The sequence below is a fragment of the Pan troglodytes genome, chromosome 13 (assembly GCF_028858775.2).
Source record: "Pan troglodytes isolate AG18354 chromosome 13, NHGRI_mPanTro3-v2.0_pri, whole genome shotgun sequence".
Classification (NCBI taxonomy): domain Eukaryota; kingdom Metazoa; phylum Chordata; class Mammalia; order Primates; family Hominidae; genus Pan; species Pan troglodytes.
Window position 1 is genome coordinate 130,389,572 of NC_072411.2, and position 19,961 is coordinate 130,409,532.

At 37.0% G+C, this 19,961-nt stretch overlaps 1 protein-coding gene and 1 non-coding gene across 7 annotated transcripts in view; one reads left to right on the top strand and one right to left on the bottom strand.

The window, feature by feature from the left end:
- The window catches only part of SPHKAP (SPHK1 interactor, AKAP domain containing), a 201,609-nt gene that overhangs the window by 173,018 nt on the left and 8,630 nt on the right, over positions 1-19,961 (bottom strand). The window lies entirely within an intron of this gene.
- LOC112208426 (U6 spliceosomal RNA) lies at positions 16,418-16,520 on the top strand. Its single transcript, XR_002942911.1, has one exon. It is a non-coding gene; the product is annotated as a U6 spliceosomal RNA (small nuclear RNA).

A 19,961-nucleotide genomic window follows, 5' to 3' on the forward strand; every position in this document is an offset into this window, starting at 1 on the left:
GGCTTGAAGTAAATCCTGTGTAATATTCTTCAGTGAGAAGTAACTTTCTCAGTTTTTGTCTGTATAAAAATATCTTTAGTTATTCTTGCAAGATCTCTTCACAGATATGGAATTCTAAACTGCGATTATTTTCTTTCAGCATGTTGAAAGTATCACTTTATTATCTTTAGAATTCCATTGTTGTTTTTGTGAAGTCAAGTATCAGTCTAGTTATTTTTTAAAAAGGTCATGTATCTTTTATTCTGGCTGATATTTAAGATTTTCTATTTATCTTTGGTGGTCTGATGATATTTAGCTGGTAATTCCTTATTTTCTTATCAACTTTTCAATACTTTTAAAATGTTAAATTTTTTTTTGCAATTTTAGTCATTTTCAGCAAGAGGACTGATGAATAATTTTGTCATATTTCTGGAACAGAAATTCACAGGCATTTGACATTTATCTGACAGTGTTGGGAAAAACACAGAGAAGGATAGCACCAGCGGGCTTAAAGAAAAATGTGGATAGCATAAGAGAGACTTAATAATATTTGTGAGCAGAAAAGACTAAATTAGACAGAACTGGCCTATTGCCTGAAAAGCTTCCCAGAAGGAATCAGAAGTAGTTGGATAGAGAAGGATGGCAAATAGGATGTCAATCTTTGATGACGCCTCACTCTTGCTCAGTTAAAAAAGCAACTTAAAAATGATCAGGTTTTAGAATGAGATGCAAAAATGAAAAATAGAATTAACCATCTACTTTCTCTTTTCTCACATAAATTCACTCAACCAAAAGTAAATAAATAAATAATTAATAAAACGACAGACAAAATGCAAATCTTCATGTAAGTCCTAAACTGTAATGTTTAAAGACATTGCACTTACAAGGGGAAAATATACCTGCATTTTCCATTTCATGAAAAAAGAGTATGTGAGCCAAATCAACATTTAAAACATTCTTAACTTGTAAAGAATATTAGGGAGATTTTATAGAATTCCCCTTCGTTTTTATATTTGAAGAAACAAAATTAGTTAAAAATGGTAGTTTTAATTTGGACAGCATTTTATAACTTAGAATAGTCAATATTACTTATTAAATTCTATTTTTGTACAATTTGTAAATAAACTCTCTCTCTCTCTCTCTCTCTCTCTCTCTCTCTCTCTATATATATATATATATATATATATATATATATATATTTTTTTTTTTTTTTTTTTTTGAGATGGATTCTCGCTCTGTCACCCAGGCTGGAGTGCAGTGGCATGATCTAGGCTCACTGTAAGCTCCACCTCCCAGGTTCACGCCATTCTCCTACCTCAGCCTCCCGAGTAGCTGGGAGTACAGGCGCCCGCCACCATGCCTGGCTAATTTTTTTTTTTTTTTTTGTATTTTCATTAGAGACGGGGTTTCACCATGTTAGCCAGGATGGTCTTGATCTCCTGACCTCATGATCTGCCCGCCTCAGCCTCCCAAAGTGCTGGGATTACAGGCTTGAGCTACCTTGCCCAGCCATAAATAAACTATTTTTAAGCCCGTTACCCATTCAAAAGGGTTATTATTTAACTCACCCAAGAAAACCATTTTTAAAAAATGGTATAGCAACATTCCTCCTTTTTGTGTAAGTTATATTTCTAATTACAATGCATTTCCCAGGTACCATTAGGCATTAGCAAGGTGTTTAATTATACTTTTTCATCCAAGTTAACCTCAATTATTGTGGTTTCACTGAAAGTTTTCTTATTTAGTTCCTAGCTGTACCTTTGCCCAATTCATTTTCTTTCAGAAGATGAAATCAACACCTGAGATGGGACCAGTACGTCTGTTTAATGGTTAACAATGATTACCCTTTTTATTCATTCAGCAGTTACCATTGTTCATTTTTTTTTTGGGGGGAGGTGAGACAAAAGTTCGTGGAGTAAGAATTACTTGCTTTCTAAAGGTAGATCATTAATAAAGTAATTGAGTAATAAAATAATTGAAATGGAGATAATTAAATAGCCATAACCTATATGCAACTATTATTAATGGCAACCTGAAGCATTATGCTCCATATAAATCATAAAAACAGAAAAAGTTTACTCACTAAAAAGACCATAAACCGGATATGATATAAGTATGTGTTTCAGGTTTTATAACTCCATGTATTTCCAAATAGCCAAGGTTCAAGAAACTTTGACTTGTTCCTGGAAACCACATTTCATCTTTTCTGGAGGAAGCAGAGCATGAAATTTTCCCGAGGCTGAGCAGATGAGGTGTTTCATCATTATTAGGACAACATAGCCACTGGCACAGCAGGTTTATGCTGTTGCCTCATTAGATGCCACTGAGAAAACTGAATTAAGAGCAAAAAGTGAGCAAGTCCAACTATGGTGATTATGTAAAGAGACTTCCAGATGTCTTAGTACTTTAAAACAATGCTTCTCTTATTCCTAAAATGTCCAAAAGTGCTATACATATATCTTTGAGAGAAATCCTATAAATGTAATATTTATTGCAAATTATAGTTGCAAGCAGGCAAGAGAGCTTCTGTGTGATGCAAGCAAAGAGGACAAAGCAAAATCTCAAAATTTAGGAGCTGGTGTTTGTTGTAGCTCAGGGAGAAAGCTCAGCAGGTCATCCAGTTTATTAGCCAGCTTCTAGGCAGAGTGGAACTGAATGTGTCCTATATAGAAGAGCACTGTGGTTAGAAATGTCTTCCCTTGTGAAGGATTTAAACTAAAATGTGCCCACTAAGAGAAAAAGACTCTTTTATTTTTCCCTCAAGACCTACTTTGTCATAAGATCTTTTATATATACTTTTAGTGTTTACATGATAATTGCCCCCCAAATCCGACATATATGTTTCACATGTAGTTACATTCCAGTTGTGATAAAATAGCCACAGGAACTGAGAGGATACTTTATTTTTATTAGTGTTCCTAATGTACTGGCTCAATTCTTCTCCACTGTAGATGGAATGAAGTTTATTGCTTTAAGCAAAATTACCAGTGCAGCAATAAATTGTCATGGTTATATGTCCCGGGCCTTCTTGTCACTGATTCAAATTTACTTCCGAGCTCCTCATTTTCTAAGGTAAAGTCTTCTATAAATACACAAGCATTTCATTTCTCCTTAAACACTCAATCAAAATGGGATGTCTTTCTAATGATTTGTTAACAGTTCCATAAACAACTTAAAAGTACAACAATCAGAAAGAACATAATCCTTTCTAAGCAATTGTAAAACCAAGTAGAAATCTGTGTGCATGTTCATTCTTTTATTCTTTCAACAAATAGCTACTGATATGGTTTGGCTGTGTCCCCACCCAAATCTCATCTTGAATTGTAGCTCCTATAATTCCCATGTGTTGTGGGAGGGACCCTGTGAGAGGTAATTGAATCATGGGAGTGGGTCTTTTCTGTACTGTTCTTATGATAGCGACTAAGTCTCACGAGGTCTGATGGCTTTATAAAGGGGAGGTCCCTTGCACATGCCCTCTTTGCTTGTAACCATGTAAGACGTGGCTTTGCTCCTCTTTGCCTTCTGCCATGATTGTGAGGCCTCCCCAGCCATATGGAACTGTGAGTCAATTAAACCTCTTTCCTTTATAAATTACCCAGTCTTAGGTATGTCTTTATTAGCTGCTTGAGAACAGATTAATACAGCTACTGGGCAGCAAGCACTGTGCAAGGAGCTCAAGATACTGCAGTAAATAAAGCAGACAAACATCCCTACCTTCGTGGAGTTTATGTTGTACTGGAGAAGAGAGACAGAAAAGCAATAAAATAAATAAAAGTAAAATATGTAAGATATGAAGGAAAATAACATTTGAATATTACTCTTATAAAGTAAATATTTTCACATAAGTTGATAGTTTTCTTTGTACACAAATAATAAGAATCAGGTCAGGAAACATTAATAAACACATTCAGAGTAGTCAACTAATTTTGCCAAAGTCACACAGTAGGTCATAGAATATGATCTTAAAACCCAGGTCTTTCAATTTCATGCCTTGGGATTTTTCCATTACAAAATACTGCCTACACAGCACCAAAAGTAAATTACTTGTTTCCAGAGAGCCGTATATTGAATATCATGGAAATAAAAATTCAAATGATCTGAAAGATTGAATGTATATCTGAATATTCCAAGGTTTTCTACTCATAGCCTCAAAAAAGAAAAAGGCAGGACCCAATTAATAAGAATGGAATGGAGCAGCTGGATAATTAGCAATAGTACACCTGTTATTCCTCCTTTTTAGTTGTTGTTTTTTTAATAGACTTCTCTTTCGGAGGGATTCTGAGTCTATTTGTCTCATTGCAGGCACTTCTACTACCTTGGTTTATGAGTGTGGGGGTAAAGGAGGTGTCATTTTGTGGGGAAGCTTACGGAGGAAAGCTAAGGGGTAGTACATAAGTCTGTTTTACAGTTGCAGGAAATGCCTTCATTGGAGAGTTTTAGAAGTAAAACATGGAGGGCAAAATATTTTCAGACTGTTTAGGTGGCCACAGAGGTGTAGTAGTTGTTTTGTTTAAGTTGGATAATTATGAGTCTTAAAAGAAAAAAAATGTCACCAAGAAAACAAGGCACCAAGTTTTAGATAGTTTTACTTTTTATTAAGCCATGGTTATTAGCCTGCTGTAGAATGCATGAGACCAGTGTGGAAATGCCAGGGGCACAACAGCATGTCAAGCTTAATGAAGCTCACTGTGACTGACACACTTGGAAAAGGTCAAGAAGTGTGCAGCAGAATGGGCAACACACAGATTCATTTCTTCCATGACTGTGCACTCAAGCAAAGCAGCATGGAGAATTGAGCCATTATTCAGTGAAATTCATCAGCATTCTGTTCAATGTTGACCATACATTCAAACAACTCTAATTTACTGCCCAAATTGCCCACTGTCTGCATTCTTTACCCACTTTGCTCTTTTTAAGACCAGAGAGGCTGTGTGAAAATACAATACACATATATAAGGTAATTGTAATTGTAATTTACTTCTTTCTTTCTTTCTTTCTTTCTTTTTTTTTAGCACAGTCTATGTGATTTTACCCCTTACAGTAGTGCCAAGAGAGCAATTGCATCCCAGCTCCAGTCTGAAAGTGGTTAAAGTAGCCAGGAGTAGGAAGAACCAGAGACAAGTTTAAATTGTGTCCTTGGGAGTATGAAAGGTCAAAGTCTGAGACACTGAATTCTCTGGCCAATTCTATGGAGTGAACTTAGGGCCCACTGGGAAAATAAGAAAAATATAAAAAGATTCAAAATTCAAGAAGAATAGAATTGGGAATGAAAAAGGGAGAGCTATTCTTAACTAGTTCACCCAAGTGATCCCATACCTCTAAGATTTTCAGTCTAGATTTATATTCTCACTGCAAATCTTTCCCTTGAGCTTCAGATTTGAATACCCAATGGCATGTTGGATGTCTACATCTACATATTTCACATCTATTTCAAATACAACTTATTTCAGTCTGCTCTGCCTTTCCCTAGGACTTTGCTGCTCAGTTTTTGGCATTACAATTAGCACAAATTATCTAAACTAAAGAAAAATTGAATTTACCCTTGAATCTCTTTTCCCTCACCCCAATCGAATACCAAATACTTCCAATTTTGCTCTCCGAATATGTCTTGCATTCCATCCCCTTCTTTCTGTTCTTAATATCACTGAATGGATTCAGTCCGTCCTTATGTGGCAGAGATGAAGAAACCAAGACTGAGGGATGAAGTAATTTACCAATGGGCGGTGATGGAGTCAGGGTTCCAGTCTGGACTGTAGGGTCCATCCTCTCCCCACTCTGAGCTCTCCCCTGCTGTCCCACCCTGCCTTTACCAACTCAGACACAGTCCGATTTCCTAAATATGGTGTGAAGGCAAAAATTGTACCAAAGTTAAATAGATAAGAAAGACTTTATTTGAGGCTATTGCAATGAAGGAGAACTCCATTTCTTAAATAGGAAATGGAACTCATTTCTGCTTAAACAAAGAGCAGGGGAGTTTTTAAGAGCAGGGTTGGGGGTGAGAATGAAAACCGTAGGCCATCTGTGTTTGTTAACTGGCCTTATCTAAAGGAAAAGTAAACTTTCTCGTATCTTCATGAGAGGAGGGGCTTGCAAAACTGCAACTGGAAACAACGCACCCACAGAAGTTAGGCTCCTACCCTCCCACAGAAACTGGAAGATGGGATGCTATCTCCCTGCATGTTTGCATTTCAAGGAGGTGGCTCCCGGGTCTTTAAAGAAAGACATCCCTGGGTTATAAAATTGAACAGAGGCTTTTAAAAGGATTTATGTCACAAAAGGTTAAAGAAATAACTTACAATTACACATTTTCTAGAGAAACTGCTTTAAGAAAATGGAGGTCTGGGCCTAGAGTCAGGAAGTATATGTGAAGTTTGGCCAAACTGAGGGACATATTAAGGTCATCTTCTATAGACTACAGGGGGCTTCAATCATCAAGCCCTTCCCTTCCTCTCTGCTCTACTTTCTCACCACAGAGAACTATGTATTTTGCCTCTGTGTCATCATCACTATGTCTGTGGAACTAATTTTTATGTAAGGGCATCTTTGCAGTCTCCTTCCAGACCAATCTGTGGTTTGTTGACTGCTACTAGGAATCTGTTCTGGGGCTAGGAGCCTGCAGCCAGGAGCTTCTTGGTCATTTGGAGAGGAAGTCAAGGGAACCTGACATTCCCTATCCTCAGCTGCCAAACAAGATCTTTAACAGAAAAACCTCCATCACTTTGAAGAAGACATAAATCAGCCAAAATACAAATTAGAGTGGAGGAAGTTTAGCTTAATTTGGAGTTTTCAATGAACATGAGAATTGATGCTGTCAGAGGAATCTGGCATGGAAGCAGGGGAGGTAGAATATTGTACCAATCATGTCCATCTTCCCCATGATTATACAATTTAAATGTTCTTTAGCTAGATCTATGAGTATCTTCTGAATGAAATACTTTAATATATTTACTTTGTTACCAGTAAACTTTTATATACCAATTGTATTAGTCTGTTCTCACACTGCTGTAAAGAACTGCCTGAGACTGGGTAATTTATACAGGAAAGAGGTTTAATTGACTCACAGTTCCAAATGGCTGAAGAAGTCCTCAGGAAACTTACAATCATGGCAGAAGGGGAAGGAAACATGTCCTTCTTCACATGATGGCAGGATGAAGAAGTGTCGAGCAAAGAGGGAAAAGCCCCTTATAAAACCATCAGACCTTATGAGAACTCACTCACTATCATGAGAACAGCAGCATGGGGGGTAATCGCCCCTATGATTTAATTACCTCCCACCAGATCCCTCCCATGACACTTGGGGATTATGGGAACTACAATTCAAGATGAGATTTGGGTGGGGACACAGCTAAATCATATCACCAATCAAAGATATTTGATGGGACAATGACTGCTTTTAGGTGAACTTTTTCAACATATTTTAAACCTCTGCATATTTGTGAGTTAATAAATACTTATTTTCAGTGCTCTGAACTCAGTGTCCCTTTCCTTATACTGACTTTCTTGGCCTTCCAAATAAGATATTAGCATCTGAGTTCTCTGTGCTCACAGGTAAACTTGGCCCAGATAACATTTATGTTTCATTTATTTGTCTAACGAACATTTGTCAGATCTGACATTGTGTCAAATGCGATGAGGCACTGTAGATGCAAGAGGGACAAAACTTAGATGAATCTTCCTTTCAACAAGCTCACAGTGAGTGGATAAGGTAGGTGTTAAACAAATAATCACATAAACAAGTACAAATGTGTCACTGTCATGAACTGTGAGGCACTGATACTTAGCAGGGATTTGACTTAGTAAAGGAAGTCCAGGGAAAGCTTCAGTGGGAATCTGGCTTATAAAGGATGAATAGGAATTAGCTAGGTAAAGAGACCCAGTAGGTAGGAATGACTAAAAGTAGGTCAGTCTAGCTACAGCGTAGACAGTGAGAGAATGTGAAAGTCAGGAAAAGCCTGGATAGGAAGACAGGGTGAGCTCATATGAGACCTTTGAGGTGTTCAGAGTAGATGTAAGTGGGAGGCTACTGAGTTGGCCCAATCTAGAAACAATGATATTTTCATTTGCTGCATGAGTTTCAGCCATCAGTGAAGAAAAAAGGTTCGTAAGATATTTGCTCAGAGAACAGAAAACCAAACACTGCATATTCTTGCTTAAAAGTGGGAGCTTAACAATGAGAACATGTGGACACAGGGAGGGGAACAATACACACTGTCAGAGGGGTGAGGGAGGGAGAGCATCAGGAAAAATAGTTAATGCATGCTGGGCTTAATACCTAGGTGGTGGGTTGATAGGTGCAGCAAACCACCATGGCACACGTTTACCTATGTAACAAACCTGCATGTCCTGCACGTGCATCTTGGAACTAAAAATAAAACAGAACAAAATAAAATAAAATAAAATAAAATAAAATAAAATAAAATACATGTTTGCTTAGAAGTACAAATCCACATGGCATCTAATCCACTCTTACAAATTGCCCTTGATTGAAATGTTTGTTTGTTTTTGCCACCTTGGACTCCAAGCTTTTATGTCCTATTAAGTATGTGGTAATCAGTTGAAATGCCTTGTTTATAGCATTGCCAGTACTATATTCAGAAATATTCCTAGGCTTTCTATCTATTGCGTTATTAAATCAGAGCATGGTTCAAGTTCATATTCCTTCAGAAGTACAATTTATTAACAAAATAATCATGGCCCAGAGGAAGGAGTCAATAGAAAATAGAAGGCATTTACCAATTACTAGGAATTTGCTTTGTTTTTATTTTTGATAGATGTTGGTTGTAACCTATACATATTCTTTGCTAAGAAATAACCCTTGAGCCATGCAGAGTCAGGAGTTGGGCCCCTTCAGAGGCTGAGGTTTGCTGCTTCTGTGTACTTTCCTTCCAAACAAATGAGGTTGGAGAAACAGGTTGATCTCCAGAATGAGAAACTCTTCAGATGCTTCCTGCCTTTTTATATCTGCATTTCAGAATCAAAAGAGCTAAATTAGAGAATTTATTAATAGTTAAATTTCAGGTATCAATTCTGATATAAGTAATATCTTGTGGAAATGTCTCTTATATTTGAAGTATTCTAATTGGCCAAATCAAGTGGATCCTTCCCCTTAATTACTGATTGGTAAGCTTTATCTTAGTTTAAACTTGAACAAGACCAGTGGTTTGGCAATTTTAAATAAATTATATTCATGCAGCTATTCAAAAGTTGTCAATATGCAATGAAAAGTGTTCAATGAAATTAGTTGTTAATACTGACAACAGGGATTGTATAGCACACATACATTATATATTGCTATATTAATCTGACTCTGAGAGGTAACAGGATGGGAGGGACACAGGTTGGCAGAATACATAGGAGAGGAAACAAAGCCCTTCTTTTTATTTATTTATTTATTTATTTTTTTAGATGGAGTTTTACTCTTGTTGCCCAGGCTGGAGTGCAATGGCGCAATCTTGGCTCACAGCCACCTCCACCTCCCGGGTTCAGGTGATTCTCCTGCCTCAGCCTCCCAAGTAGCTGGCATTACAGGCATGTGCCACCACACCTGGCTAATTTTTGTAATTTTAGTAGAGATGGGGTTTCACCATGTTGGTCGGGCTGGTCTCAAACTCCTGACCTCAGTTGATCCATCCAGCTCGGCCTCCCAAAGTGCTGTGATTACAGGTGTGAGTCATGTGCCTGGCCACAAAGCCCTTCTTAAAGCCAGTACCATGAGGAGGTAGCAAAACTGGGAGGAACAGCTTTGTTACAGCCACAGAAACAGAATTATTAAGCACTGGGGCACTCAGACAAAATCTTGCTGTCCCACTTTTAAAGTGAGCAGAAAGCAATTGCATGTCAGTGAGCAACTGGATATCAGCAGCAACAATGACAGGCTGGGGATTACCAATACAACCCAATGTTTTTCTGGTAGGTTTTAGATTTTTGCACTACCCCAGTGAATGACAGCAATTATTAAGCCAACTGAGTGGCATGGGGATCCAGGGAGACAGAGAGATGAGAGAGAGAAAACGAGAGAGAGAGAGAGAGATTTAATTAGAATAAAGAAATAATATTTATTATACATGTATCAAATGTTAGGGGCAAAAATTTTTTGATTGAATTCCAATAGCTTTTATGTTCACTATGCAAGATGCAGACTAAGGTACTAAGTGACCCACTACCAGCTCCTCCTCCTCATCTTATCTGCATATTCTCTCTCTCTTTTACTCCTTCTTATTTTATCCCACTCCATCCTTTCCTCAGTAATATTGAAGAGGAGCAATTTTACCTATTTATAACGTACACAGGTCAACATGGGTGTTTGCAGGTGTGGACAGTATTTCCACCTCCCTTGCTATGTGCTGTTGAGAACATGGCAATATAGCAACAAATATTGTGAAGAAGCCCTTTGGGATAGTCTGGGTTGCCTTCTTATTTGCATGACGTATGACCAACCTGTTGGGTGACTGTTTCCAGATGTCCTTGAAACTCAATAAGATGCTTTTAAAATGTCATCTTAATGACAGCTGCCACTTTTGAATAATCCTATTCTGGTGATCCTGTAATATTAGCTCTCCCCAGGAATGCCCCTGTGATGGTTAATATTAGCTGTCAACTTGATTGGATTGAAAGATGCCTTGATGGCTGGTAGAGTATTGTTCTTGGGTGTGCCTGTGAGGGTGTTGCCAGAGGGGATTGACATTTGGGTCAGTGGACTGGGAGAGGAAGACCCACTCCCAGTGTGGGTGGGCACCATCCAATTGGCTTGCCAGCACAGCAAAAACAAAGCAGGCAGAAGAAGATGGGATAACTTCCCTTGCTGAGTCTTCTGGTTTCCTTCTTTCTCCTGGGCTGGATGCTTCCTTCTGCCCTTGGACATCAGCCTGCAGGTTCTTCAGCCTTTGGACCCTTGGACTTACACCAGTGGTTTGCCAGGGACTCTCAGGCCTTCAACCACAGGCTGAAGGCTGCACTGTTGGCTTCCCTGGTCTGGAGACTTTCAGACTTTGACTGAGCCACTACTGGCTTCTTTCTTCCTCAGCTTGCAGATGTCCTATTGTGGGCCTTTTCCTTGTGATCGTGTGAGCCAGTTCTCCCTAATAAACTCCCTTTCATGTATACATATGTCCTATTAATGCTGTCCCTCTGGAAAGCCCTGACTAATACAGCCCCCAAACATTGTGGTATTGAAATTATAGTTTCAACAGTGATTATTACAATAGTAACAGTTTCTGTTTATGAAGCATTTACAATATGCCACACACTGGGCTACAACCTTTATATGAATTAGGGCTTCCAGCCACCTCTACATTGAAAACCCTCAGTGACATCACATTGTTTTTAGGAGGAATACCCAATGGTCCCCAAGGCTTAACCTATTCTGGCCCCTACCTTTCAGGTCTCATTGTCACTCATCTCTTCCTCATTTCCTGTACTTCAGGCACACACCTAGAGCTCTTTAAACGCTCAATTGCTCTCCTGCCTCTGGACTCTTTAAACTGCTGGTCTGGCTGCCAGAGCACTCTTCCTCATGAGAATGCACTCTGCCTTGCTCTCCTGCTTAAGTCTTGTTCATTGTCATATGTTCTTAAAGACCATGTTCCCTTTCCTTGGCGCACACATGTCAATTTGCTATATGTCCACTGATGTCATTGTCTTTCTCTCCATTGGTACCATGAGAAGGGGGTGGACTCTACTTGTGTTCATTATTGCATTTCAGCTGATATTATCTGATATACAATAAAGGATCAATATTAGTACTGAATAAATAAAAGTATGAATGGATTCTGTTTTGCCAAGGCTTATATCTATTTTATATTAGACCTTAACTCTCTATAAAGAGACTTGTTTCTGTGGCAGCATTTTTTTTTTTTTTTTACCCATCTCACAGGCATTTGGAACCCACTATAGGGGTCAATGAGTGACTCGGTAACTCTGTCAGACTAGACATGTATCCATTTCCCCAAAGTCCTGGTCACTTCAAACACTGGTAGAAGTCCCACTACACAGTTCTAATCCAATTGATCTATGTGCTGTCTTTTAGACTTTGAATAACACTGTGGTCTTATCCAAAGGGAAGAGAAGGGTATTGATATTTATCAAGGGCCTGCTTTCTTCCTGGAACACCATTTGGTGCCTTTCATACATTCAGTTGAAATAACTACCAGTGCATTAAAAATAGAATAATAATTGTAAGGTATTTTGGAAACATAAAGACCTCTGTAATATTAACTACTTTAGAACATTTCTTAGAGGACTGAGTTTTTGAAATATTCAATTGCACCTGCATTGCTTAGTGAGATAACTCACTCCTCTACAGATAACCTTTGTGAAAATAAAAATGATTTTTGGCAATGTCATTCCCTGGAGAAAATCTGATAAACTTAAAGTGATTGCAAATTATCCCCCAAAAGATCAAGTGTCCTTGTTATTGTTAAGCCAGTCTCTGCAATTACAAGATTGTGTAAGAAAGCAAGAGTTGTCTTAACTAATGTACTGAACATTTAACAATTAGTTTCCAGTAAAGTTCTCACCCCACCTACCTTGAATGTCTCTCTGTCCATTGCATCAACATATTTGGTGGTTGTTGCCTGTTGATTCTTTAAGAGGTTGTGATTTTTATTTAAGTAAAATGCTAATCAACTGGAATGGCAAACTTTGAGGAAGATGAAGGATTTCCAAAAAAAGAAGAAAGTAACGTTACGGAACTCTTTAATCACATGTCAAACTACCACCAAATGAGTCTGGCAGAGTGAGAACAGTTAATGTCAGAAGAGGAGAAAATCCATGAGGACTATGACACGATAGATGCCTCAAAGAGACAAATCTGAGAATCAAAGAATTAAAGGGAGTACTGGCAAAATTGATGAGGCTGTTTATGAGGTGTTTATGATCTTGTGACACAAGGGCCATGTTTACATACAATTTTGAAGGGAAAATTATGATCTATTAATCAACACCTAATTCATTGTTTATTACATAATTCATATTTACTTAAAAACTATTGACAAAATGAACTAATTTCCCTTATATTATTTTGAAAGAGAAATGCCCAAACATATTAACCTTGTTCAACATTTAGTATGACACCTAGACCTCCTTGTAGTAAATTTACTTCACATGCCTTTTTCCAAGTTTTATGTGCCCACACATAATGAAGACTAAATTCAAGTCACTAGGTTTTATCTCTTCCTTTCAAATAAGTTAAGTAAGCTGTTCCCCTGATTTTTTGCCCACTGTCAATCATTCATGCCAGTCTTATATAATTAATTTTCAAGGTTAAAACTTGTATCATATCTTCTCCTTTCCTGCCTCATTCTTTATATATGTTCTTATTTATCCTGTGGAAAATGTCTTTGACACAATAGAAATACTGAGGAAAATGTTATCATTAATATTTTCACACATTTCTTCTGCGTGATGAATGACTATGATCTATAAGGCTGAGTGTTATTATGGTTATTGTATCATTCTTGCATTGCTATGAAGAAATACCTGAGACCTAGTGATTTATAAAGAAAGCAGGTTTAATTGGCTCACAGTTCTGCGGGGTGTACAGGAAGCACAGAACTGGCATGTGCTTCCAGGAAGGTTTCTGGAAGTTTACAGTCATGGCAGAAAGCAAAGTGGGAGCTAGCACATCACATGGTGAGAGCAGGATCCAGAGAGAGAGGGGAGGGTGCCATACACTATTGCACAACCAGATTTTGGGAGAACTCACTATCACGAGGACAGCACCAAGAGGATGGTGCTAAACCATTCATGAAAAACCCGGCCCCATGATCCAATCACTTCCCACCAGTCCCCACCTCCAACACTGAGGGTTAAATTTCAGCAGGAGGTTTGGGTGGGGACATACATGCAAACTATATCAATTGTGATAACAACTTCTCTAGTTAGGATGTTCTCTGAATAGTGAATCTCTTTCTTGGATACTTTTTATAACGATCCATGTGATGAAACTGCAGCTAATTTTCTATATTACCTGATTCTCATGAAGTCACCACATTTTTTTCACGTTTGCAAAGACAGAAATACCAATAGTGTAACAGAATGCCAGATCAGATCACCGATCTACTGATAATTAACACAAGTGAAGTCAATGTACCTTTTTAATCACTATATTGAAGCACTGTTGATTCATTTATTTAAAAAGTTGAAGTAAAAATTAAAAATATTCAGGATATATTAAATCCATGAGTCAGCAATGAACACATTATATGGGGCCAAGATTTTGCTTAGAGAAAAATGACTTCAATGGGTTCTTAATTTATTTTTATCTGAGTTTTATTTTTGGTTTGAATTACCCAGATAAATTATTTAATGTATTTTTCTATGTAAATTAAGTGGAAGAATTATGTATTCAAGTGAAAATAAGTGGGTAAGTCTATTCGTATACGCAGTCCACCAAAAGTAATTTACTGAATTCTTTTTATGTTCTTAGTTCAAAATTATAGGCTTGTAGGACAAAAAGAAATAAAGTATGTTATGTAACTTATATTAACACTGAAGTATATAGAAAGGAAATAATCAATTCTCTTAGTATCTTTGGCAGCAGTACTAAATATTTTAAAGTTTCTACTGTATTATTTAATTCATTGTAATATCTGAGAAAAATACACTAAAGTAGAAAATGTACCAACTGAAAAAGACATGCTCATACATTAATACCTTTAGTATACACTGATATATATGCACACATATTTAAAATGTGTATGTAATATTACACTTAACAAATAATTTAGGAAAATATCCAACAAAACTTTAGCATTCTATCTTATTATATATTTATTTTAAAACAGCTGATTTACTTTAATGCACTAATCATTTCAAAGAAACTACTTACAACTTTTTATATACAGTTTATCATGAAAGGCAAATTAAATATGAATAGACCATAATTTTTATGAGCTCCAACTTGCCACAAGAAAATTATTTTTTCTGTTGTTTTAAAGAAAATGATTGATCTATAGACTAATTGATTTAATAATGGATATAGACAGACCTCATTTTACTGCACTTTGCTATGCTCTGCAGATACTGTGTTATAAATGGAAGGTTTGTGGAAATTGTGCATCCAGGAATCGTATTGGCATCATTTTTCCAAACAACATGTGTTCCCTTAATGTCTGTGTGTTACATTTTGAAAATTCTTGCAATATTTTAAAATTTGTCATTATTAGTATTACAGCTATTATGGTGATCTGTGATTAGTGATCTTTGATGTTACTATTGTGATTATTTTGGGGCACCACACACCATGGCTATACAAGAAGGCAAACTTAATCGACAAATGGTTGTCTGATTGTTTTTCCACTGACTGGAAGTTACCTCTTCTCTCTTCCTCTCCTTGGGTCTCTCTATTCCCCGAGACAAAATAATATTGATGTCAGACCAATTAATGACTCTAAAACGGCCTGTAGATCTTCAAATGAAAGGAAAAGTCACACATATCTCACCTTACATCTAAAACTGGGTATGATGAAGTGAGGAAGGGATATTGAAAGCTGAGACAGGCCAAAAGCTAGGCCACTTGCATCAAGCAGTTAGCCACATTGTGAATGCAAAGGAAAAAGTGCTTGAAGGAAATTAAAAGTGTTAATCCAGGGAATACACGAATGATAAGAAAAAGAAACAGCCTAATTGCTGATATGGAGAAAGTCTGAGTGTTCTGGACATACAATCAAGCCAACCACAACATTCCCTTAAGGCAAAGCCTAATCCAGAGCAAGGCCCTCATTCTCTTCAATTCTATGAAGGTTGGAAGAGGTGAGGAAGCTGCAGAAGAAAAGTTTGAAGCTAGCAGAGGTTGGTTCATGAGGTTTAAGGAAAGAAACTGTCTCCATATATAGAAGTGCAAAGTCAAGCAGCAAGTGTTGATGGAGAAGCTGCAGAAAACTATACAGAATATTTAGCAAAGATTATTGATGAAGGTGGCTTCAATAAACAACAGATTTTCAATGTAAATGAAAAATCCTTACATTAGAACAAGATGCCATCTAGGACTTTCATAGCTAGAGAGGAGAAGTCAATGCCTGGCTTCAAAGCTTCAGAAGACAAGCTGACTCACTTTTTAAGTGCTAATGCAGCTGGTGACCTTAAGTGGAAGCTAATGCTCATTTACTGTTCCAAAAATCCTAGGGCCCTTAAGATTTATGATAAATCTACTCTGCCTGTGCTCTGTAAATGGAACAAAGCCTGGATGATAGCGTGTCTGTTTACAGCACAGTTTGCTGTTTATTTTAAGCCCACTGAGACCTGTTGCTTAGAAAAATATTTCTTGCAAAATGTTACTGCTCATTGACAAGGTACCTTGTCACCCAAGAGCTCTGATGAAGTTGTACAAGAAAATTAATATTGTTTTTATGCCTGCTTACATAACATCCATTCTGTAGCCCAAGGATCAAGGAGTAATTTCGATTTTCAAGTCTTATGATTTAAAAAGTACATTTTGTGCTTGCTTACACAGCATGTTTATTAAAATTAGAATGATACAGAGAAGATTAGCATGGGCCCAGCACAGGAATGACATGAAAATTCTTGAAGAATTCCATATTTTTGAAAATTAAAAAAAATTACAAGGGTATAGTTGCCATACATAGTGATTCCTATGATGGATCTGGGCAAAGTAAATTAAAAATCTTCTGGAAATAATTCAGCATTCTAGATGCTATTATGAACATTCATGATTCATGAGGAGGCTGAAATATCAACATTAATGAGAGTCTGGAAGATGTTGATTTCAACTTTCATGGATGACATTGAGGGGTTCAAGGCTTCAGTGGCTAAAGTAATTGCAAATTTGATAGAAATAGTAAGAACTAGAATTAAAAATGGAGTCTGAAGATATGACTTAATTGCTGCAATCTCATGATAAAACTTGAACAAATGAGGAAGTGCTTCTTATGGATGAGCAAATAAATTCTTTTTGTTTGTTTGCTATGGAGCCTACTCCTGGTGAAGATGCTATGAACATTGTTGAAATGACCACACAGAGTTTAGAAAACTTAATTTGATAAGGTATTCTAAATGCATAAACTTAACTGATAAAGCAGTGACAGAGATTGTGAGGATTGATTCTAATTTTGAAAGTTCTACTATGGGCAAAATGCTATCAAACAGCATAGTATGCTACAGAGGAGTTTTTCATGAAAAGCAGAGTCAATCTGTGGAGCAAGCATTTTTGTTTTCTTATTTAAAGAAGTTTGCACAGCCACCCCAATCTTCAGCAACAATCACCCTGATTAGTTGGCAGCCATCAACGTCAAGGCAAGACCCACCACTAGCAAAAAGATCAGAACTCTCTGAAGGTTCAGATGATCATTACCACTTTTTTAATATAGTTTTTTTAAATTAAGATATGTACATTATGGTTTTACACATAATACTATCACACACTTTATATACTATGCTATAAAGTACACATAACTTTTGTATCCCCTGGAAAACCAAAAAAATTTTGTGCCTTACTTCATTATGATATTTACTTTATTGTATTTTTCTGGAACCAAGCCTACCATATCGCTGGGGTATATCTCCTTTCCATCTTGTTTCTCTAGGAATTTGTGACAGTTAACAGAAAAGATATATGCAATAAAGTGGAAAAACACAAGTTAGAACTCAGAGTTAAGAATACTAGAAATTATAATAAGAGGTCAATATCATGGTTAACAACAACACAGATACTCAGGTCATAAACTTCTACACTGTTGTTATAATTGAGTTTTGAATTTGTTTCCAGGACTTCTGGCAGCTGAAGTGAAATAAGGAGGTAAGAAATTGTATAGACATTATTTTTTCTTATGGAAAAGTAAAGAAGGTATTTAGACGTGGATGATAGGCATGTTTTTCTGTACCAGAAAATTTCAAGTGCTTCCAATTTTGTTTTGGAGATTTATTATTATTATTTTAAGTAAATCCAGTGCAGTCTTAAGTACAATCTGTTGCATATCATTTTATTCTTGGCTTAACTTCTAAATATTTGTGTGATTTGAGTAATTCCTTTAACTTTTCTTGACTTTGGTTTCTTCATCTGTAAAGGAAGGGGACTGGGCAAGATGACCTGCACTCAAGTCCTTTGTAATTCTAATATCCCACATCCAATGGGTTCCCATTTTCCCAACATAGAGAATAGCACTTGCTATTTAAAAAGGCAAGTTTGCCTTTTTATAAGTTTGCTTATATTGTATAGGTGAGTCTCTTCTTAGGAAGAAGTAGTTTTAAGTTAGGGGTCACCTGTCAATTATGTCGAATTCTCATAAGAATTAAATAAGAGAAGGACTGATCAGTTTGGTTCGTTTGCGAGAGATCACAAGAAATGAAAAGTTAATTTCAGAGTGGAATGAGTATCAACTTCCTGGTGTACTGGGTATCTACTTCCTAGCATGTCTCTTTACATCCTTTGATTTGTGGCCCCAGCTGTACTCACTGTGTAATTGGACCCACACACTGTTAATGTAAGGAAGGCAGGAACTGGGTCTTTCTTACTCCATTGAGAGTCTTGAAGGTGTCAGGAGAGAGTGTCTGCTCAATAAATGTTGACTGACAATTGACTCCTGAATCTTCTTACTCCTATTGACATGCTACCAAAATCAGTGTTTTGTCAACCCCTGAAGTCCTAGCACAGATGCATCTAACATGAGATTTAGCATCTAATGTCATTGTTTATCTTGAAAATTTTTGGAGTCAAAATAACCTTTGAAAATCTCTTAAGAGGCTTATAAATTATGGTATGTTGGATTTTGTGAAAAAAATCTTATAAAGTTGTGTGTGTGTATATCCTATGAAGAATATATAATATATAATAAATGTACAAGTTAAATATGTTTACTATATTTTTAATCATATGAGGATGAAAGAGAAATGAAAGAATAAAAAAAGGAAAATGATAATGTAGCACCGTATTTGCAAGAGTTAAAAGCATACGATACAACACCATTCCATCCCTAAATAGCAGCAGCTAGCTTGTGGACTATGAAATGGGCAATGTGTGAATTGATAACAGGATAAGTATGATTCCCAGTTCACACTCCATGTTTCTAGGAGAAGCCTACAGGCCATGGTATTTATTGTTATTATCTGGAGCTGGTCCATAGGACATACCTCCTGACTACTTGCACAACTGGTCAGGGTGAGACTCATTTCTCCCTTCTTCCAACTTCATCGTCATATCAATACATCCAGGAATATGTTGTTAGGTAGTGATAAGGGTCTTTGGAAGTCTAGAGCAAAAAGAGTTCTGTGAGATCCTTTGGAAATCTGCACAAGCCAATGCAAAGCCTATCTGATCACCCACCATTACAACCCTGAGGGTAGCTGGGTCAGGTAGGATGGGCTAGGTTATACTACAATATCACACAATTCCAAAACCCCAGGGGATTAAGACCACAAAGCTTTATTTATATTTCTTACTCATGCTACATGTCCATCATGGTCTGGCTTGGGGCTCTGCTCCAATTCAACCTCATTCTGAAACTCAGGCTGTTGGAACAGCCACAACCTGAAATCTGTTAGTCACCATGGCAGAAAGTAAGAGAAATGAAGCAAGTCACACATGAGATCTTTAACACTTACACTGAAAGAGACACATATCCCTTCTGTGCACTTTGCATTGGCCAAATCATATTATGTCACTATGTCTTATATCAAGGAGAAGAGCAATACAATCCTGCCCTATGCTTACAAGTACAATTGGAAAACTTGCTGAATAGCATTAATGACCACTGCAATAAACATGTGCCAAAGAGTGAATTTGGTAGGGTTTCCAGGTCCATCCTGATCTGGTTTTATGTTCTTGAATAATCTTTAGTTGTTTCAGCTCAGGAACACTGAATGACTCACGTATGGCAGAGGAGGAGCAAATAGTCTTGTCCCTCTTCCCTTTTATTTAATAAAGAAAGAAAGAAGGAAACAAGGAGAAAGAAACAAGAAAGAAATTAGTCCTAGTAGAATTTCATGTGTCATTTGATGGCCAGAAAGATCAGTTTTTTGTTCAATTAATG